Source organism: Pseudophryne corroboree, chromosome 5 (genome assembly GCF_028390025.1).
Source record: "Pseudophryne corroboree isolate aPseCor3 chromosome 5, aPseCor3.hap2, whole genome shotgun sequence".
Classification (NCBI taxonomy): Eukaryota; Metazoa; Chordata; class Amphibia; order Anura; family Myobatrachidae; genus Pseudophryne; species Pseudophryne corroboree.
The window spans coordinates 712,478,320-712,501,957 of record NC_086448.1 but is presented as its reverse complement, the minus strand read 5'-3'; the positions used below and the strand labels follow the sequence as shown (position 1 = coordinate 712,501,957).

General features: G+C 44.5%; 1 protein-coding gene and 1 long non-coding RNA gene across 9 annotated transcripts in view; one reads left to right on the top strand and one right to left on the bottom strand.

Moving 5' to 3' along the window:
• Window positions 1-21,850, bottom strand: part of LOC134928328 (uncharacterized) — a 177,648-nt gene extending 155,798 nt beyond the window's left edge. Inside the window, exon 1 of the long non-coding RNA XR_010177894.1 lies at window positions 21,456-21,850. This is a non-coding gene — a long non-coding RNA (uncharacterized LOC134928328). The remainder of the gene's footprint in view (window positions 1-21,455) is intronic.
• The window catches only part of LOC134928326 (polyamine-modulated factor 1-binding protein 1-like), an 817,199-nt gene that overhangs the window by 471,625 nt on the left and 321,936 nt on the right, over window positions 1-23,638 (top strand). The gene's annotated exons all lie outside the window — the stretch shown is intronic.

Here is a 23,638-nt window from a genome sequence, read left to right as displayed (position 1 = left end):
ATGGCTGCTTAGGCACTCGTGCCATGGGTGCAACTTGGAATGCCTGTCTGCAACTATAAGCACCCGAAGCGCACCATAGGAAGCCTATTGGGCACATGTGGGAGTATACAAAAAAATGTGGGTGCATCTAGTCGCAGCCAAGCCACATCTGTATTGCTACAGATGGCTACAGATTGGCTACATCTGTATGCTTGAATGAAAAGCATATGAAGCCTTGTTTTCAGCTGTGGTTGTTGTCATTTATACAATAAGTTAGGTTCATTTAAACCGTAGCCACTCCCACACCTGCATATCACAGATGTATATAGTAAATCTACTTGGGCGAACGTTTATTACTCCCACACGGTTTGCTAAGCCAAGCAACAAAGAACCCTACTTACACTTCTCACTATGTGCAGTAACCTTAGTATGCATAGACTGTTTATTTCCATACTGCGCTCCATGCGTGGAGATTAAACCTAGAATAAAATATTCAGTATTCCTTTATCTGTCCTGCTGTACTTTGTGCATACAGAGACACATGAGCACAGCTTTGTATGTGTATAGATCAATGTACTGTACATGGAGGCCAGTTTATCAAAATATGTTCCTACCCACCTCCGGGGAGAATCACTGAGCCTATAGTTGTCAAGAAAATAAAATCTGAAATATTGCTTTGTTTAAATTGAAATTAGAATGCATCTCTTATTCACACAATGGATTTTTCTTGTGTGTGTTTCTGCGAATGGCAATGCAGACTTGCAGCGCTCCCTGCATGATGTTGTAATTGAACCATTGTTGTCGGTTTCAAAATTCAACGTTTGATCTCCCCTTCATAATAGTCAGTCTTTAATCATTTTCTCTCTGTTGCCTCATTTTGCCTTTTCAGTATATTACGCATGCTGAATACCATTATTGCGTTCCGTTATTAACTAGGGATGGCTTTGGAAAAAGCAATTTTGTGCTGGCTTGATATTGCAGAATAAGCTGTCAAACATCATACCAGGTGACAGTGTGGTGTCCTTCTACGGAGCTGTAGCACAGTGTGTATTACAGCTGGAAGCTTATAGGTAATCAGAGAGGATTACCAATGGCAGCGTTATTAAATATCTGTGCACGTCTACTGTGACTGTGACCAGATAATGTGAGCTTCCAATATAGGAACAGGAAATTATTAATAAGAGCGGATTGGCTATTCAGAACGCCCTTGCAAAACTTTATCTAATATTATTTTCTAGGGACATGAATGTCAAGTATTGGTTTCATTATTACTTAAGGTGCGGGCCTTTCAATCTACCAAGTGATTTGCTTTTAATTTATCCTAATTCCCTGGGTGGCTGATGATATTAACATTGTTTTACAATAATAAAGCTCAGGTTGCATTAAAATATTTCTTTATACACCGTCGAGTGCCGTTCAAACATAATGACCAATCACTTGTGTTGGCGATGAGATTAGGAACATACAGTGTCTGTCTAATTGGCAACACAGTAAATAATGTTAATGGAAAATAGTGTGTTCGCAGCGCTGTGTTTATCATGGAAGTTTATGTTAAGTGTATTTTCTCAGTAAATTTACCCTGTGATCCAAAATGTGTTCTCTGTCAGATGCCGGGGTGACGGATGATGTGCCGTGGGAAATGAAACAGTCGGGAAGAAAATAGGACATTTCCATATAGGAGGCAGATGAAACTTTGAAAGATTTTTTTTTTCTTTTACAGTCTATTTGGATACACCTCTACTTAGATTTTCTGGCAGCTGATAAAAAGCACCCAGAGGTTTAGCGCTGTGAAATTTGACAAGCATTGAAACAAAAAAGGAAGTGGAAATTTTACTAATCAAAACATCTGCACAGTGTGGCCATTTACATCTTCCTATCAAGACATGAGAGAAATGTTAATTTTAGACGACTCTTTTTATGACCTGTAATTACTGTCATTAAGAAAGCTCTGGAGACTTACAGCAAGCTTTGACTGAAATGCAGTTTGACATGTTCTATAATTAATGCTGAATTAACATGCTGTAGTATGTTCCACAGGAAAAAAAAAACTTTCATTTCCCTTCTTTACATACAATAACATGATTCTTTCATAAGACTCGGGTTTAACGCAGATATCGAAGACTAAAATAACTTTTTGAGAAATGTTAACTTTTAATTGTAAAAGTTACAGCTTGTCTATTTCACACTAAATTAAACGGTAAAGGTTAATGTGTCATGTTGCCTTATAAGATGGTCTCATATCTTTCTTGTATTGAAGTTTTAACATGAGGAAAGTGCACAGTCTGAGTGCTGTCAGACCAGCAGAGGAAAGTATAACAGTATTCTCTCTCCTAACAGTTTGTTCGGACAACTTTTTTTTTCCATAATTGTAGCACATTTTAAAAGAATGTCATTTTCTTTTGTAGCTTTCTGTATAACAAAAGTTTTCTTGACATTTACTATAGGTGATTGTATATTACTATAGATTCTTTTTTTATTTATTTGTTTCAGAATAATTAGGCCCCCAAATTTTTAGGATCTGAAAAATTAAAATTAAGTTTTCTTCAATCTATGTTTTAGGATTTTATTGGTTTTAAAAATGTCAGTTTAGGAATTTATACATTGTATGAAAATAAAACAAAACCATGCAACATAGCATTTTATTTGCAACACTATATGAAAACTTCTCATTCCATACATTTCAACATTTTCCGAAGGACTGGCGTATAGCAGAGGTAGTACCAATAATTAAAAAGGGAACTAAAACTCATCCTGGTAACTATAGACCAGTAAGTTTGACATCTATAGTGGGGAAAATACTGGACGGTATAATAAGGGATAGCATACAGGTATATGTGGATACCTTTAAGGTTATTAATAGGAACCAGCATGGTTTTGTGAGGGACTGGTCATGTTAAACTAACTTAATTAGCTTCTATGAGAAAGTGAGCGAAATATTGATCAGAGTAAAACAGTGGATGTGGTCTATTTAGATTTTGCTAAAGCCTTCAACAGAGTGCCACAAATGAGACTGATTCTAAAATTATGGAACCTCGGTTTAGGAAACACTATTTGTACATGGGTAAGCAATTGGCTGGATTACATGGAACAGCAAGTGGTAATTAATGGTATGTTTTCAGACTGGGCCTCAGTACTCAGTGGAATACCGCAAGTGTCTGTACTCGGGACATAAAGTGGGAATTGGAGACAAGGGATGCAAATGTAATCCTGCCACTATGTAAATCATAGGAACGTCCGCATCTTGAATATTGTGTACAGTTCTAGGCACCTCCCTATAAAAAAGATATCTTTGAACTTGAAAGGGTTCAGAGGCGAGCCACCAAATTGATTAAGGGGTTAGAGGCAATGGATTATGAGGAAAGGCTTACTAGGTTAGATATGTTTACACTCAAAAATAGGTAGCCTAGAGGGGACATTATTAATATTTACAAATATATAAGGGGCCAATACAAGGCTCTATCAGGCGATTTGTTTATTGCTAAATCTCTGCACAGGAAACGCAGACACCCCCTGAGACTAGAGGAAAGAAAATGTCATACCCAACAAAGGAAAGGGTTCTTCACAGTAAGGGCAGTAAGGATTTGGAATTCTCTGCCAAATAAGATAGTAATGGTGAACTCAGTCAATAAGTTTAAAAATGGATTAGATAAATTCCTAACTGAATGAAATATACAAGGGTATTGCATTTAACGAAAGTATGTTTTAGAAAAATCATGAATTAGAGCTGTTATCTAGACTTTAAAAAAAAAACACAACTTCATCTGGGTTATTATAGTAAACATTCGGATTAGTGTAAGGTTTATAAAACAGGTTGAACTCGATGGACATTTTGTCTTTTTTCAACCTCATTAACTATGTCACTATGTCACAGTACATTGCCATAGTTTCAGTTTAAGTAACAGATTTAGGTCTTTTTAGGTTCTAACAGTCAAAATATTGTAGGTCATTTTAGATGCTAGCACCTAGATAAGGCCATTTTAGGCCATGTAGAAATGAAGTATGTTATTCCCTGGTACATAACACATAAAAGGAAAAACTTAAAATTTGAGTATAATGGGAACAGATAAGAATAGATTACAATCAAGAATCCTGTGCTTACTCATAATACAATTATATTTAAGACAGCAATCGCATGAAAAATAATAATAATAATAATAATCATAATAAAAATTTAAAAAAACAAACTAATTACTGTGACAGTCTATAAAAAGCAGTTTTATTTCCATTGTTTTCTTTGTAGTTCTTTAGATATTCTCAGTGTAATGTGACTACCATAGCAACCACAGTCACGTGACATATGATGTAGTTAGCAAAGAGGCTTGAAAATTCTTCTATGTTTTATTCTCAATGTAACATCCTTATCCTTCGTCTCTCCCCTCTGCCTCACATGACATGCTGGGAGCCTGTATCTGAGTAGCAGACTGACTGTGGCTGTGAAAATCTGTTCTCCCAGCACAGAGGGAAAATATGATTTTAATTACCTAACGGTAAATCCTTTTCTCATAGTCCGTAGAGGATACTGGGGTCCATTTAGAACCATGGGGTATAGACGGGTCCACTAGGAGCCATGGGCACTTTAAGAATTTGATAGTGTGGGCTTGTCTCCTCCTCCTATGCCCCTTCTACCAGACCCAGTCTAAGAAACTGTGCCCGAGGAGACGGACATTGGACATGGCAAACTTGCCGTGGAATAAGCATGCTGGATAGTAAGTCTGATCCAGCGTGCAATTGTCTGCTTTGAAGCAGGACACCCAATCTTATTGGGATCATAAAGAACAAACAGAGAGTCCGTCTTTCTGTGACGAGCTGTTCTTTTCACATCCACCTTCAAAGCCCTCACAACATTCAAACACTTTGAAGTAGCAGAGGTGTCGGTGACAACCGGAACCACAATAGGTTAGTTAATGTGAAACGCAGACACCACCTTAGGAAGAAATTGCTGCAGGTGCAGGTTGTGTCTGCTGAGGAAGTCTGCTTCCCAGTTGTCTAGTCCTAGAATGAAGATCGCTGACAATGCCACAGCGTGTTTTTCTGCCCAGCAGAGAATTCTTGACACCTCTGACATTGCTGCTCTGCTTTTCGTTCCGCCCTGTTGGTTTATGTACGTTACTGCCGTCACGTCCGACTGGACCTGAATGGCCCGATCTTGAAGAAGATGTGAGGCCTGCAGAAGGGCGTTGTATATGGCCCTCAGTTCCAGATTGTTGAATGGAAGGAAGACTTCCTGACTAGACCATCTTCCTTGAAACTGCACCCCTTGAGTAACTGCTCTCCAACCTCTGAGGCTTGTGTCTGTGGTTAGCAGAATCCAATTCTGAATTCCGAACCTCCGACCCTCGACAAGGTGAGAAGTCTGTAGCCAACACAGAAGGGAGATCCTGGCTTTTGGTGACAGACGGATCCTCTGGTGCATGTGAAGATGCGATCCAGACCATTTGTCCAACAGATCGAGCTGGAAGGGTCTTGCATGTAACCTTCCATATTGAAGAGCTGTGTAAGAGGCCACCATTTTCGCAAGAAGGCAAATGCATAGATGCACTGATAGCTGGGTTGGCTTCAGGACATCCGGAACCATCCGCTGGATTACTAATGCCTTTTCCAACGGAAGGAACACCTTCTGCGACTCCAGATCCAGTATCATTCCCAGGAATGGGAGCCTCTGTGTTGGCTCTAGGTGAGATTTTTTAAGGTTCAGAATCCACCAATGATCCTGGAGAAGTGTGGTTGAGAAAGCAGTGCTGTCCAGCAACCTTTCCCTGGACAGTGCTTATATCAGGAATTATGTTCACTCTCTGTTTGCGGAGTAAAAGCATCATCTCTGCCATCACCCTGGTGAACACCCTCAGTGCCGTGGAGAGGCCAGATAGTAGGGCCTGGAACTGGCAGTGATAGTCCTACAGTGCAAACCGTAGATAAGCCTGATGAGGCAGCCAGATCGAATGTGAAGGTATGCATCCTTGATATCCAGAGGCACTAGGAATTCCCCCTCCTCCAGACCTCAGATCACCGCTCTCAGAGACTCCAACTTGAATTTGAACACTCGTAAGTACAGGTTCAACGACTTGAGTTTCAAAATTGGTCTTACTGAACCATCCGGTTTCGGTACTACAAACAAGTTGGAATAGTACCCCTTGTTTAGCTGATGAGGTGGAACTGGAACAATGACGTGAGTCTGTACCAGTTTTTGGATGGCATGTTGTAAAGTTATACTTGCCTCTTGTGAAACTGGCAAGCCTGATTTGAAGAATCTGTGAGGTGGGAGCTCTTGGAACTCCAGTCTGTAGCCCTGGAAAAATAAGATTTATGACCCAGGGATTCTGGCATGAATTTGACCAGATTTGACTGAAGAGTTGTAGGCATTCTCCCGGTTATGTTCACTGTGCTCTGTACTCAGGGAACAGGGTGGACAAGCTCCGAGTACGGGAACGTAGTGCTGCAGTAGGAACGGAATTCAGCAGCAACCCCTACGGAACCCTGACTCCGTTGTCTCACCCTCGTGGTCAGTCTATGCCTGCAAGACTATGTTTGCTTGGGCCCACGGCAGCCGCGTTTGAAGGGCGGATTAAGTCTGCCCAACTCCGATGCCCCCCGGTCTTAATTGGAGACAAGGCGTAAACTGAGACGGGGCGATAACAAGTGGAACCTCTAACTAAAAACGGAAACACAGAGTTAGGGGCACTACAGAACTCAACAAAAGTATGTGCAGCTCAGCCGCCAAGACAAACAACAACAAAGGTAATGCTGTCCACACGCCTACATGACACCGTCGTATATCGGCGAGGACAGCCAAAGCAGAACCTCTGCAGAAAACTCCAAAGCAAATGTAACGGAAAGATACGGCTAAGGCCGTAAGGTGCGGCAGAGCCACTACTCACAACACTGGTGTGAATTCAGGCAGGAGGACGGGAACCCCAAAGCCGTAGACACAGGCTCACAGGAACGGAAAGCTGGCAGGATTCCGACAACAGACCACTGGACACCAGGAAACAGGATAACTGGATCAAAGGCAGATGAAACTCAGGATCCCAGGACAAGAACGCTCCAGGGCAGGAAGCAGCTCACAAGAAGCTATCACCGGCGTCTGTGTCAGGCACTGGGTAAGAATATAACAAGAAACTCCCCCAATCACAGCAGAGACCCTTTAATTAATGATGTCGTGCAGCTGCCATGCTGCACGACCCGAAACCGACAAGTGGATTTAATTGCCTGGCAACGGGGAACGCTGTCCGCGCCCGGCGTCCCCGTTGCCAAGGACCCGGCGGCTCTCCGCGCGCAGCGTCCTCCAATTGCCATGCGCTGTGCGGGGATCCGGAGGAGGAGGCACGGCGGACGTGACGCTCCGGGACTGTTGCTTAGCAACGGTCGGGGGGCGCCGGCGAGAGCCGCTGCGCCTAACAGTAACCCCCCTTGAGGAGTGGCTAAGGAACCCCTACACCTGGGTTTATGGGGAAATTCCCGAAAGAACAGCCTCTTAAGTCTAGGGGCATGCAAATCCTTGTCCAGGAACCAAGATCTCTCCTCTGGGCCGTACCCCTTCCAATGGACCGAAAAATACAGTAGGCCACGAGAAAATTTCGAATCCAACACCTTCTCCACAAGGAATTCTTGTTGACCCTGAACATCCACCGAAGGTCTACCCCGGAAAAATTTCCGAGGAAATTTCCTGGAAAGAACATATGGCATCAACAGTGAACAATTAAAGGTGTTTGAGATTTTAAGTGAGTTAGGCAACTGTACCCGAAAAGCCACTGGTTAATATTTTTGATAATAAGAAATGGTCCGATAAATCTGGGTCCCAATCTAGCCGAAGGTTGTCGGAGCTTGATGTTGCGGGTTGACAACCACACCTTATCTTCTACCTTAAAGGTGCACGGGCGTCGGAACCTGTGACAGGACGGTACCGTACAAAAGCACTCGCCGCTTTTGCGTCCCGTTGGCTGCGCACAGAATGGAAGGTCAAGCCGCACGAGGCCTGACCACATAGGGGATTCCCGCTTACCGTCAGTAACCGCCTGTTACTGACTCCACCCACTGCGCTGTGGGCGGGTTCTCGCTGCCACCACCAAACTCCTAACCTGCCGTGGCGTTTGGAACCACGGTTCTGCTCTGTATGTGCCGACGCACTGCTTTACCACAGCTGTGTGGTGCTGACGAATCCCCACTAGCCACTTGCTAGGCCTCTACCGGTAGCTGGCGGAAGGCGGAGCTTGGAGACGTTAGGTGCTTCCCTGGACAGCCGGAGGACGGGGCTAGGTTTGGCCTAACCCTGTTGGTCACAAGATGAAGCAGTCTTCTTGAGGCAATGATGTTTATTGCTCAATAACCTTTAAAAAGGCTCCTCCCTATTGCTAGGGGCAACAGCATACAATCAGATGTTTTCAGCAGAATAAGATGTTACAATACCACAACTCTGGAGGCACGCAGGTCTCCTTTTTATGTCAGTTTTCCACACAGTACCACAGGGGGTAAGCCCTCCCTGTCTTCTCCAACCAATCAGGTTATTTTACAAAATACCAATAAATTACATTTTACAAGTATATAAGTGCAATAAAACAATATCCTCCTTCCTGTCACCCAGACAACGTTTGGTATCAGATTAACATTCACTATTGATAAATTTATCACATAGCTTCAAAATACAGATGTTTCTGGTCATTCACATCTCCAGGCAATCCCAGTGTTTGAGATTACAACAGGAATGGCTACAATACAAACAAACGGTCTTCCTTCCTGTATCTGCCATTCAGGGATCGTATATCCATTAAATCACCTACATGAAACAAATTCCAAGCCCATAGACCCAGTGATTAGCATCTCTCTCTAAGGAACTTACACATCAAAAGGTATTGTCCTTCACACCTCGCTGCTAGGACAGGGCCATTAGCATGCCACTTCCTATTTCCAGAGGATAAGAGATGCTTATTCAGACATCTATAGTAACTGCATTTTTCCTTTAAATACATTTCATTTAAACATGTGTTTCCCTTTAAATATACACCGAGCCTGTCTTGAATATAAAATAAATACATTTAAACATGCCTTCCTGCAATTGTGCACAGAGCACTACATATGACATGTTAAAACACATCATTAAACAAACTTTTAAACAGTCCGCAACATGGCGCTGGGCACGAGGGTTAACCCCTTCAGTGCCGCAGACGCCATTACACGTGTGGCTGGCTAGTCTCTCCGGCCACAGAACCTATCAGAATTTTTTTTTATCCCGGAAGGCGGCTTTCTTAAGAGCAAGGTGAACCTTCTTCCAAATAGCTCTGAGACGGGAGGTTAAGGCCAAAGAAGAAGCTGGACAATGAGGAGTAAAGGAATTGGCTCTAGGACGAAAGCCCAGAACATAAAAGAACAGAGATACCTTGGTGGATAAATGGCAGGAGTTATTGTAGGCAAACTCGGCCAGGAGAAGATAATCTGACCAATCGTTCTGAAGTTTGGCAGTATAAAGACGTAAATATTGCTTCAGTGATTGATTCACACGTTCCGTCTGCCCATTAGACTGTGGATTGTATCCAAAGGTTAAATAGAGTTTCATGTTTAACGAGGCACAAAAACGCTTCCAAAAACTGGCAATAAACTGTGGTCCCCGGTCCAAGACTATATCCACGGGTAAACCATGAAGCCTGAAAACATGGAACAAGACAGCCAAAACTTGAGCGGACGGTAATCGGGGTAAAGCAATGAAGTGGGCCATCTTGCTAAAACGGTCCACGATCACCCAGATCACCTGAAACCCAGATGAAAGAGGAAGATCTACCACAAAATCCATGGAAATGTGTGACCATGGCCTGAGTGGAATTGCAAGAGGCATGAGCTGCCCGACAGGCAAGGATCGGGACACTTTGTGCTTAGCACAATCTTGACAGGAGAGAACAAATTCCCTAACATCCTTAGAAAGATTAGGCCACCACACTAAGCAAGCTTTTAACTCCAAGGTTTTCGCAACACCAGGAATGCCAGCAACCTTATTATCATGAAACTCTGCGAGGACACTGCCTCTCAAGAACTCGGGAACGAAGAGACGACCAACAGGCGTATTACTGGGAGCCTGCTGCTAAACCTACTGTGTGAGTAAATCCTGTGCGAGGCCGGCCTGGATAACAGATGTTGGGATAATGGGAGTTGCAAAAGAGTGGTTATGGTGAGCCGGAAGAAAACAACGTGACAGGGCATCGGCCTTGGTGTTCTTAGAACCGAGCCTGTAGGTGATGATGAACTTGAACCGTGTAAAGAACAGCGCCCAACGCACCTGACGGGAATTAAGCCGTTTTGCTGATTCAATATACTGTAAATTCTTGTGGTCAGTGAATACCGTAATGGTATGCTTAGCTCCTTCAAGCCAGTGCATCCACTCCTCAAAGGCCCATTTAACTGCCAGCAATTCCAAATTACCAACATCATAGTTGGATTCAGCAGACGAGAATTTCCTGGACATGAAGGCACAAGGGTGTAACCCCTGAGACTTGGGGTCTTCTTGAGATAAGATGGCTCCCACTCCAACCTCTGAGGCGTCCACCTCGACAATAAAGGGAAGGTCAGGGTTGGGGTGTCTGAGGACAGGAGCCGAGACAAAGGCCTGTTTCAGAGCCTGGAAGGCAGATTCGTCTTGAGGCGACCAGTTGGAAGGATCAGCTCCCTTTCTTGTTAACGCCACAATAGGAGCAACCAAATCAGAAAAGGCATGAATAAAACGTCTAAATTAATTTGCAAAACCCAAAAATCTCTGGATAGCCTTCAAGTTAGTGGGTTGCGCCCAACTTAAGATAGCCTGGAGTTTCTTAGGTTCCATAAAAAAACCCTTTGGAGAAATAATATATCCTAAAAAGGACACCTCGGTGATTTGGAAATCACATTTCTCCAATTTAGCGTACAAATGGTTCTCCCGTAACCTTTGAAGCACTTGCCGCACATGGACAACATGCTGTTCAGGAGACTCAGAGTAAATTAAAATCTCATCCAAATAAACAACCACGAATTTCCCTAGAAAGTCGTGGAGGAAATCGTTAATAAGATCCTGAAACACCGCAGGAGCGTTAGATAGACCGAACGGCATCACAAGATATTCGTAATGTCATAGTCGAAAAATATTGCAATACACGCACCACATGCAAACACCACACAGATGGCATCCATGCATGTACTCAGTCTGCCGTGCGTGCGCATACTCGCAAATTGCGTACAATCACCTCCTACGGGAGTGTGCGTACGGGCATGGTATGAGCAATTACAGAAAGATTCTTACTTGCAATGGAAAATGATTACAGACACATGCCACAGTTCCCAGCCTGTGTCGAGTCACTGTTCACACACACACACACTAATCTAACCAAACATGCACATCCTTCCAACACAATGTCTTGTTCACTCCAATGTTTGAACAGACCCCCTGGTCTGTGAAGAAAGACAAACACAAACCAAACAAGTCATCGTTTGGTGGGGGCCAGAACAATGGGAGACAAATATCCCAATAGATACACACAAGCCTGCGGTTGCAAATTATTAACTACTGGCAGCCTGCAGTTTAGAAAACCTTTGAAAGATAGATACAGTATAATAGCAGGGAAACACTTATAAATATATATATATATATATATATATATATATATTTGTGTGTATCTTGAGAACGGTTGGTCATTTCATGTGTAGGATCATGTTGCCTGGAGATAACATAACAAAGTAACCTAATGAACATGGAAATATCTGTCACACATTACATATTTCCCAAACTTAGTACACACATTACACATAGTCTCCCCTTTCCCCTCATGCAACTTTTACTTATTTACAAGGCACAACAAGGGAATTATACACCTTTACAGTATGCGAGGGGACAGTAACTGATCAGAGCATCATGCATGGTATCTACGTGTTCGGATAATTATGAGTAATAATCCGGTGTTGGTTTGGAGAACATCGCATGTCGTTGCGAATAGTTATTCGCAAAGGCAGATTAAAGGTATATTTGTGTTTATTATGTACTTGGTATGCGGTGGGAATCCAGAGCTGACCAGCTGTACACACCCCTGGATCAAGGCATCGCCCATCTCTTCAAACCGACCAATGACCTCTCCTGTACTGTAAACAACCATCCCTCCAACCAATCAGTGGAGAGCATACAACCCCATTGTATTGTATTTTGGGCAAGGGTATATAAACCTTGCACCTGGGCCGGTCACTCTCTCTCTCTGCTTTTTAAAGACTCATAGGTCGTCTCGCCAGACGACTGGGGACCGGATCCAGGTGGCGCAAGCGACAAAGCGTACGTGTCATTGGGTGTGACTCTCTCTCTCTGTGATTGAATTGTATGGTGTTGTACCATTTATATTGTAACTTATTGTAATCCCCTTTTTCAAATATATTACTTGTTGCTGCTTTGGACCACAACTTACAATCAAATACTGGTGTCGCATTCAGTTTCTGTTGAGTGTTTGTATAGTGTAATTGCCACACCTAGAGCTGCCTCGTGATCTCAGCGTGTCGGTCTGTGTGTATGCACTGAGTGTAAGCTGCACGGCTATTCCGGCGTGTCTACGCAAAGTGCGTGCACAGTACGGGACTGTGTACGCTAACTGGGGACAGAGTACGTAGGTAAAGGATTTATTACAGCGGCCGCAGCGGCTTCAGTTACAGTGTGCAATAGGGGATAGTGGCTGCTTTCCAAGAAGTCTATCAAACTTCTCAGTAATGTCCGGACTGAGTACTAAAAGCCATCTTCCACTTATCCTCGGATCTAATTCGGATGAGGTTATATGCTCCTCTAAGATCGATCTTAGAGAAAATGACCGCAGTGCGGAGCTGATCAAGCAACACCTAAATTAAAGGTAAGGGGTAGGTGTTCTTAATAGAGATCTTATTCAGGGCTCGGTAGTCTATGCACGGCCTTAGAGATCCGTCTTTCTTTTCAACAAAGAAAAACCCTGCACTTAAGGTACATTTCGAGGGCCTAATAAACCCCTTTTTCAGGCTTTCCTGCACATAATCATCCATGGTCCTAGTCTCGGGGCCAGATAGAGCATAAAGTCTCCCTTTTGGCAGAGTGGCACCAGGAATGAGGTCAATGGTGCAGTCATAAGACCGGTGGGGTGGCAGGATATCAGCATTACTCTTGGAGAAAACATCAGCAAAGTCCTGATATACCGAAGGTAATAGTTCCGGAGTGGCGGCCGCGACCCAGACCGGACGAGAAATACATCCCTTAGCACAGTAGGAACCCCACCGAGAAATCTCCCCAGACTGCCAATCTATGGTTGGATTATGAAGGACGAGCCAGGGGTGTCCTAAGACCACAGGCACGGCCGGACAATGGGTGAGAAGGAACTCAATCCTTTCGGAATGTAATACCCCTACTGTCAATCGTACTGGTGGGGTCCGATGGGTAATTACCCCGTTAGAGAGTGGACCACCGTCTAGTTTGTGCATAGTAATAGGTCTATCTAGTTGAAGCTGCAGAACTCCCAGAGCCTGAACCCAAGCAAAATCCATAAAGTTCCCAGCAGCTAGACTATCGATGAAGGCTGAAACAAAAGAACTGAGGCTTCCTGAAGAAATTTCAACAGGCACTAGTAAGGAATCATGTGAGGAGACTAACTGCAGACCCAAGTGAACCCCCTTACAATTCACTTGGTCAGAGCGTGTCCCTGTTTATTAGGGCAGCTGCGCGCAACATGTCCCTTGCCACTACAATATAAACAGAGCCCTAAATTTAGCCTTCTGGCTCTCTCTTCTGGAGACAGCCGGGAAAGACCCACTTGCATGGGCTCCTCAACGTCCTCAGGGAGAGCATACACACATGGATTAGACCTGAATCTAGCCCCTCTTTCAGCCCTCCGCTCTCGGAGACGGCGATCAATCTTGATAGCAAGCTCCATGAGCTTATCCAAAGTCTCCGGAGCTGGATACTGAATGAGACTATCCTTGAATACTTCTGACAGACCGAGGCTAAATTGACTTCGCAGGGCAGGTTCATTCCAGCCACAGTTGTTCGACCAATGGCGAAACGCTGTACAATATGCCTCAGCGGGATTTTTACCCTGTTTTAGTGAACGTAATTGGCTCTCAGCCGATGCTTCCCTGTCAGGGTCGTCATACAAAAGGCCTAAGGACTTGAAAAAAGCATCTACTGTGAGTAAAGCTGCATCATCGGGTTTTAGCCTAAAGGCCCAGGTTTGTGGATCCCCTTGAAGTAAGGACATCACTATACCCACCCGCTGGGACTCAATACCTGAAGACCGGGGCCTTAAACGAAAATAAAATTTACAGCCTTCCCGAAAGTTAAAGAAATCTTTTCAGTTACCCGAAAAGCGATCAGGAAGGTTCATCTTAGGTTCAGGAGACATAGGTGGTCATTCCGAGTTGTTCGCTCGGTATTTTTTTTTGCATCGCAGCGATTTTCCGCTTATTGCGCATGCGCAATGTTCGCACTGCGACTGCGCCAAGTAAATTTGCTATGAAGATTGGTATTTTACTCACGACATTACGAGGTTTTTTCTTCGTTCTGGTGATCGTAATGTGATTGACAGGAAGTGGGTGTTTCTGGGCGGAAACTGTCCGTTTTATGGGAGTGTGTGAAAAAAACGCTACCGTTTCTGGGAAAAACGCGGGAGTGGCTGGAGAAGCGGAGGAGTGTCTGGGCGAACGCTGGGTGTGTTTGTGACGTCAAACCAGGAACGACAAGCACTGAACTGATCGCACTGGAAGAGTAAGACTCGAGCTACTCAGAAACTGCAAAGAAATTTCTATTCGCAATTTTGAGAACCTTTCGTTCGCAATTTTGATAAGCTAAGATTCACTCCCAGTAGGCGGCGGCTTAGCGTGTGCAATGCTGCTAAAAGCAGCTTGCGAGCGAACAACTCGGAATAAGGGCCATACTCGGGGAGGCTCATAAAAGGTCCTCCTGCAACCTCACCCGAAGGGTAAGATCCTGCACTATCTGAGTGAGTTCCTGGATCTGATTGGCCAAAACCTGGCTGGGATTCTGTCCCTAGTACTGACGGGTTCATGAAGACAGAATTTGAAGGCCACCCTGGTTTTAATATCAGTTCTAATTTTTTGGGCCAGTGATAATGTTACGTTCCCTGTACTCGGTACTCAGGGAACAGGGTGGGCAAGCTCCAAGTACAGGAACGTAGTGCTGCAGTAGGAACGGAGTTCAGCAGCAAGCCCTACGGAACCCTGACTCCGTTGTCTCCCCCTCGTGTTCAGTATACGCCTGCGAGACTATGTTTTCTTGGGCCCACAGCAGCCATGTTTGAAGAGTGGATTAAGTCTGCCCAACTCTGATGCCTCCCGGTCTTAATTGGAGATGGGGCGATAACAAGGGGAACCTCTAACTAAAAACGAAAACACAAAGTTAGGGGCACAACAGAACTCAACATAAGTATGTGCGGCTCAGCCGCCAAGACAAACAACAACAAAGGTAATGCTGTCCACACGCTTACACGACACCGTCGTATACCGGCAAGGACAGCCAAAGCAGAACCTCCGCAGAAAACTCCAAAGCAAATGTAACGGAAAGATACGGACAAGGCCGTAAGGTGCGGCAGAGCCGATACTCACAACACCGGTGTGAATACAGGCAGGAGGACGGGAACCCCAAAGCCGTAGACACAGGCTCACAGGAACGGAAAGCTGGCAGGATTCCGACAACAGACCACTGGACACCAGGAAACAGGATAACTGGATCAAAGGCAGATGAAACTCAGGATCCCAGGACAGGAACGCTCCAGAGCAGGAAGCAGCTCACAAGAATCTATCACCGGCGTCTGTGTCAGGCACTGGGGAAGAATATAACAAGAAACTCCCCCAATCACAGCAGAGACCCTTTAATTAATGATGTCGTGCAGCTGCCCTGCTGCACGTCCTGAAACCGACAGGTGGATTAATTGCCTGGCAACGGGGAACGCTGTGCGCACCCGGCGTCCCCGTTGCCAAGGACCCGGCGGCTCTCCGCGCGCAGCATCCTCCAATTGCCAGGCGCTGTGCGGGGATCCGGAGGAGGAGGCGCGGCGGATGTGACACGCCGGGACTGTTGCTTAGCAACGGTCAGGTGCCGGCGAGAGCTGCCGCTCCTAACACTGCCACCTATCAACCTTCCAGGCATTGCGGTCCACCGTCATGCTGAAGTCTTTGAGGAAGCAGAGCCTGAGCTCTGTTCCTGAGTACCTGCTGTTGCTGGTTTGCGTGGTTTACCTCTTGCACCACTGGAGGATGTAGAAGCACCCATGGATTTGCCCTTGAACTTGGCCATCCGAAAGGACTGTAACTTAGAAGCTGAATAAGTCTTCTTGGTTGGGGAGGCTGCGGAAAGAAGATATGCATACTTACCCGCAGTAGCTGTGGAGATCCATTTGTCTAATTCATCTCCGAACAAGGCCTCTCCTGTGAATGGTAGGCCTTCCACGCCTTTCCTTGAATCTGCATCAGCAGGCCACTGGCTTAGCCATCAGCCCCTGCCTGCCGACACTGCCATAGCAGTGGTGTGTGCGTTAAGCACTCCTATTTCCTGTATGGCTTCCACCATGAAGTTCGCAGAGTCCTGTATATGCTGCAGGAGTAAGACAACATACCCCCTAGATAAGGAATCTAACCCCTCAATTAGGTTACCTGGCCATTTAGCAATGGCTTTAGTGATCCACGCACATGCAACATTGGGTCTTTGGGCCACCCCAGCAGCTGTGTACAATGATTTGAGTGTAGTCTCAATTTTACGATCAGCCGTGTCTTTCAGCGAGGCTGCACTAGGAAAAGGCAGTACAGTTTTACGTGACAGCCTAGAGACTGATGCGTCCACAATCGTTGGATTTTCCCATTTTTTCCTATCCTCCAGAGGAAAAGGAAAAGATGAGAGCAACCTTTTAGGGATCTGAAATTTCTTATCAGGATTAACCCATGGTTCTTCAAATAGGGTATTCAATTCCTTTGACGCATTTACATTAAAATAAGATTCCTCACACTCCTCTGACACCTTATCAGTAATATGCAGAACATCTCTGACAGCCTCTATTCCCCGTGACAGAGCTGCATCCTCCCCCCTCTGAGTCCACCTTCTGCTCCTCCATGTCTGACCTGTGAGCATCAGAGTCAGATTGCAGGATATGGGCCAGAGATCGCTTTTGCGGACAAATGGGAGGGGATTGAGACGCTTTCTTGGGGACTGAGTCTCTGTTCATAAACTCATCCACAGTCTGTTTTAAGTATTGCGTCTCTCATTGCGGGACAATTTTGTAGAAAGAGTTGAGATCATTCCCTTAAGAGAATTAACCCATTCTGGTTCAGCCCCCTGTGAACTCTGAGTACCCAGTAGTGAGCCCCCTGGTGAACAGGGACACTGCGGTACAAGAAACACACTCTTTGCCTGACATAATGTAAATGTGACAACACACACACACACACAAAAGGTTAAACACAATTAACCCACAAAGAGCCCTTTAGGGAGACACAGAGTTGTTTGGAGCCAGCCCCCACCGCTCCCTTACCGCTAATGCCCAGCTTAGCTGGGTCACAGACTAAGTACCCTGATAGGGGACTTAGTACACTAGTAATCGCTCCCCCCTGCTATGACCCGCTGAGGTAATCTGGAGCCACACTAGAGGAGCTGCGTGTCCCTGTCCTGTCAGCGTCTGTGTCCACTGCAGATGGAAAATGGCGCTGGTGAGCTGCTGGATCCTCTCTTAGTGAAGCCCCACCCCTTCAATGGCGTGCTGTCTTCCTGCTTTTTTTATACTGGCTGAGGAATCTGGTGCTTAAAATGGAGAAAACTGTTTTAAGGCTGTTGTGCCAGTATGGGTACTGTGTACAGTGTACGGGGACGCAGTTGTGTACTGTGTCCGGAGACGCATTCTGCCCCATGTAGAAGCCGTGCATCTCCGAACCCTCATGCCGCCATAATGGCCAGCGCCCCGCTAGCCGGGACGCCTGCTCAGTACTCACCACTCTTCAGTCTTCTGGCTCTGTTAGGGGTGACCATGGGGTCTATTTACTAAGCCTTGGATGGAGATAAAGTTGCTGGAGATAAAGTACCAGCCAATCGGCTCCTAACTGTTATTTTTCAAACACAGCCAGTAGCATGGAAGTTAGGAGCCGATTGGCTGGTACTTTATCTCCAGCGACTTTATCTCCATCCATGGCTTAGTAAATAGACCCCTAAGTCACTTGCTCGGCAATGCTGTAAATGATAGCATTCCACAGAGGGGAGGCGCGATGATGTGAGTCTCTGCATCACACTCCCTGAATCTCCAACTTCTACATCCTCATCCTGAAGAGAACAATTTAATCAGTTAAGTATATGTGACTGCTTTTCCAGTCACCCTAATTCAGGCTACCAAACTGTGGACAATAATATCAGCTAATAAGTTAGTAGAATTATGTATTGTGACTGGTATAAAGCTTCCTGCTTTCCAGGGCACAGGTTGTCAGTGCCATAAGTCACACAGCTCTGTGTGTAAGCTGTGTCTTTGTACTCCCCAGTATAGCTGTTCGGTTTCTGGGAATCCTGTGTCTGGTATTGACTCTTTCCAGAATATATCCGATACTCCTCAGCCATCGGTGCAGTCCGATACTCCTCAAGCATTGGTACAAGTCCGATACTCCTCAACCATTGGTGCAATTCCGATATTTCTCAGCCATCGGTGCAAGGCCAATAACTTTAGCCATCGGTTCCAGTCCGATATTCCAGTTATCATCGGTTCCAGTCTGAATCCACAGTTATCATCGGTCCCAGTTCAATATCATAGTTGCAGTCGGTCTCAGACCGACATCACAGTCTTCATCTTTCAGATTCTGCCTGATCCTTTTTTAAGTCTCTAGTACTAGCCCAGGTGACCCAGACAGGGGCAGCGACTAGCCTGTCGGGTGTTGCAAAACCCATATCCCCTTGGAAAAAACAACCAGTGGACTTAGACTCCGCGCCCCTGCTCTGGGTCTAGTCAAACATCCGGTGCTAGTTTTTGAACCCCTGCTGACCTACAGATCCAGAGCAACTCTCAACTACTGTTAGTAGGAACTACATAAAGTCTTCTAGCTTCTAGCACAACACTATTGTAACCACTTGTGGCCTTGACACAGGTCCAGAGACATTGGCACACCAAATCCTGACAGTAGGCGGGCACATTTCATAAATGCGCATGTGCAGTACAGGACCTGCATTGCTGGACTCACTACAGCTGCAAACATCTGTAGCTTTTTGGTGGCGAGGGGGTGTCGCTGAGCATTGTTTTCCATAATGAAGGCGTGGCACCTCCATTTTGTGGGAGTGCTGAGGCCAGGATTTCCGTCGGAAGATGGAGATTTCATGCAGTCTTTGTAGGAGCTGAGGCGGCGGCTGGGTTGCATGACCCAGTAGCCGGCTGATGGAGTTGTAAGTGATCTGATGTTGCGCCTTAGGACGCAGCACTGGGGGGTAGATTTATTAAGTTCGGTGAAGTGATATATTGGAAGGTGATAAAGGACCAGCCAGTCAGCTCCTAACTGTCATTTTTCAAACCCAGCCTGTGATAAGGTAGTAAGGATCTGATTGGCTGGTCCTTTATCACCTTCCACTTTATCACTTCATTGAGCTTAATAAATCTGCCCCTGAATAACTAATGCATGCAGGAGGCATCTACCTATACCAGACACCTCCTGCTGCATTACCATATCAGTGCATCACTGCTGCTTCCAAGTAAGCACCCTCCTACCGCATCTGAATCAGGCCCTTGATTTGTCTATATATTTTGTCCCTGTTCTATATACACTTTGTTTCCTGTGGTTCCTTGCAAATCAATGACAATTATTAATATAAGGCTATTAATAAACAAATGTATTGCATATAGCATTGGCTGGAAAACAGTTTATCAAAACTATTGTAAAATAATAGGGTTAAATGAGGTGAAGAAAACAAACATAGTTTATTTCCTCAGCGTTCTAGTTGTAGTACTACAAAATGCATGTGCGTTCCTGATTCTGTTCATGTGTACTCTAGTTTAGAAAAAGCCCAGTCCGTCACATTGTCAATTGTGAAAGTGTTACCTGATTAAATAGATTGTGTTGTGTTGGAAAAGCTGTTTGCGATGTTATGTAGTAGCTTATTTTGTCACTTTAAAAACCGAGCTTGCTGTGGAAGGACAGAGAACATTGGAATTAGAAAAGATAATGGCTGCAGTTACGGCAATGACTGTGCTCTGTAAAGCCTAGCCTATATGTTTCCTTTAGATTCTCTGTATCTGAATAGGTTCAAATTAACATAGATTAAACATGTGTGGTATACTTTGTCGATATTCATAGCGTCGACATGAGAATGTTGACATAGTCATAACATGAACATTTTTGGCATGTTAATATTGACCACTTCAACATTCATCATGTTGACACTGATAAAAAGGGCAACATGATTAGTGTGTTGACAAAATGTTCGTTGTGACCTAATAGTTACGTACCTGCTTCTGGCGGCCGCAGCGGCTCCAGCACAGCTTCCGCAGGGCCGAAACTAGGATTGCTCTCACCCGGGGCAAGACAGTAAATTTGCGCCCCCCAAACCCCCCCCCCCCCAAAAAAAAAAAAAAAAAAAATAATTGAATACAAATAAAAATATATTTTTAAATAAAAAAATTAATTAAAAAAACTAAATTAAATAAAATAAAATAGAAAATTAAAATAAAAAAAAGATAATTATAATTAAAATACAATCATATATATATATATATAATCCCACACGTTACACCACAGAGGAGCTACTTATACACGTTACACGTTACAACAGCTTATACACGTTACACCGCAGAGGAGACACTTATGCACATTACAGCACAGAGGAGCCGTGTATACACATTACATAAATTGTATAGGGGGCACACTGACACACAAATGGTGCAGGTCCCAGGGGAACACTGACACCCACACACAGACCAGGAGCACACTGACACAAAAACAGATTGTATATGAACATATTGACACACACATACGGTATAGGGACCAGATGCACACTGATACACACTGTATGCGGACCAGAGGCACACTGACAAACACACACACACACACACACACACACACACACTGTAAATACGGACCAGATGCACACTGACACACACACACACACACACACACACACACACACACACACACACACACACACTGTAATGGGGCTAGATGCACACTGACACACACTGTATATATAGGGACCAGATGCACACTGACACACACATGCACACTGTATAGGGACCAGATGCACACTGACACACACACACACACACACACACACACACACACACACACACACACTATAGGGACCAGATGCACACTGACACACACACACACGCACACACACACACACACACACACACACACACACACACACAGTATAGGGACCAGATGCACACTGACACACACACACACACACACACACACAGTATAGGGACCAGATGCACACTGACACACACACAGACACACACACACACGTTGTAGAGGGGGAGCTGTCTGGCAGAGAAACATACCTCGTAAATCTCCTCTCTCTGTAACAGGTCGGCTCCAGTTCCCCCTCGTTCAGAGTCCACGCTGCTGCACTGTGTCCCTCCCCCTGTTCCCAGGCATGGAGGAGGGCTGTGTGCACTGCTCAGGGCTGCCGGAGACTGCCGTGAAAGTTCCCCTGTCAGAGCAGCCTGCAGTGCTGCAGCCTGAGTGACAGTGACTCATTCACTGTCACTGACTGCAGCCAGCATGCCCTCATCAGTCCCTGCCAGCCGCTGCCAGACTCTCCGTCCTCTCTCCCTCTCCTCCCTCGATGCGTGACAGCATCGTGCGCGGTGCCCTCCTGTTTGGCTGCGGGAACAGCCTCCCTAGCGCCCCCTCGTTCCAGCGCCCGGGGCGCGTGACCCCCTAGGGGCCCCCCCCCCCCCTAGTTACGGTCCTGGCTTCCGGGTTGTAGTGGTCATGTGACTGTCACTTCGGGGGTCACACCACTGAGCCTCCAGCATTCAGGCAAGTATCCCCTTCCTATTGTGTATCTTTCCCACGATTGGACTAAAAGCACTTTACATTATTGTAGCCAGTGAGGCAACCACATCAGTCCTTGCCCATTGGAGCTGACAGTCGAAATTCACTAGTTTACTCAGAAGCCAATTAACCAACCAATATGTTTTCTGACTTTGGGAGAAAACCAGGGTATCTGGAGTCAACTTTTGCAAATATGGGGAGAACATACAAAGTCCCCACTGATACAGTAAGCCCTTTGTTGGAGTTGAACCCATGACACCAGAGCTGTGATGCAGCAATGTTACCCACTCTGCTGTCCAAACAGGATCAGCCCTGTCATCTTGTTTAGGAGGCAGCGAAATATACGGTATTTTTATTTAATAATTATTACCTTACATTCTGCTAGCTGTCAAATAATACTGTACACTAGTAATGCCCCAGTTTATTCTTATTATATTCCTTTGTATCACATGGTGTTTAAAAAGAAATAAAAACAAAATATGGGACTGTCACCAAATAAACAAAAACAGTGTTGGTTGCCAACTTTCATAAAGTACTTGTTTTTAAGTTTGTAAATTTGTCGGCACACCAGAAGCATTAAATATTAACTTTGGTCTCTGAAGTTCTCTATAAAGCTTGATAACTGTAAATAAATGTGTGTGTGTGTGTGTGTGTGTGTGTGTGTGTGTGTGTGTGTGTGTGTGTGTGTGTGTATATATATATATATGCTATTGACCAGAACTGATGTACATGAAAGATAGATTCATATTAGAGATGAGCTCTTGAATAATACATTAAAATTCTAATCCTGGTAATTTTTTATCTTGACTGTGTAAGCCTGGCGTGTTTTATCTGAGTGCAAAAGAGCTACTTTGGTTAATTCACTGTAAAATAGCCGTTGCAATCTGGGCACCATGTGACCTCCGTCCCCTGCGCATCAGGTATAAGTGTAACATAAAAGAAGCCTTTTCTAGGACTGATTGTGTCTGTAGGCCGACATACAGTATGCATAATTCATATTTTTGATTACCGATCTTCCCTTTGTTTAATTTTTTTTTTCCCAGTTCACATTTGTAATCTGCCACGGTGACAATGTGTAAATTGTATTTTCAATTGTCATTATTTTATGTAAACCACCCCAGCAAGATATTAACAATTTTTAACATGACAATTACAGATATAATGGAATTGCTGTTTTATATCAACTCCATAATAACCTCAGAAATCAAATTACTTATGTTTATAAGAAGACAAATAAGTTCAAGAATAGATTTCTTTAACATTATTTTATGTGCTTTTCCTGTATAATGCAAGATGTTTAAGCTAGAACAATCATCCTTTTCTAGAGCACGTATTTTATCATTATTTTCCAATTGAGTTTGTCAAATATATATTTTTCTTATTTCTTATAAGACAAGTGATTTCACACACCTTGTATAAAAATCAGTAATCATGAAATGTAGAATCCTAAATTATTCCAATATTTTAGCAAGACTGGACACCCAGGATAACCCAAATTAGCATTCTGTGCTGTCCATGGTGATGAAGTAGTTTAAGACTCAGAACTCCCAAGATTACAAAAAAAAGTCTATATACAGTATTATGTATTATATACATTCTCCCTCATTGATTATTGCAATATTCTCCTTAATGGTCTTCCCAAAAATAGGCTTTCACCACTACAATCCATTCTGAATTCAGCTGT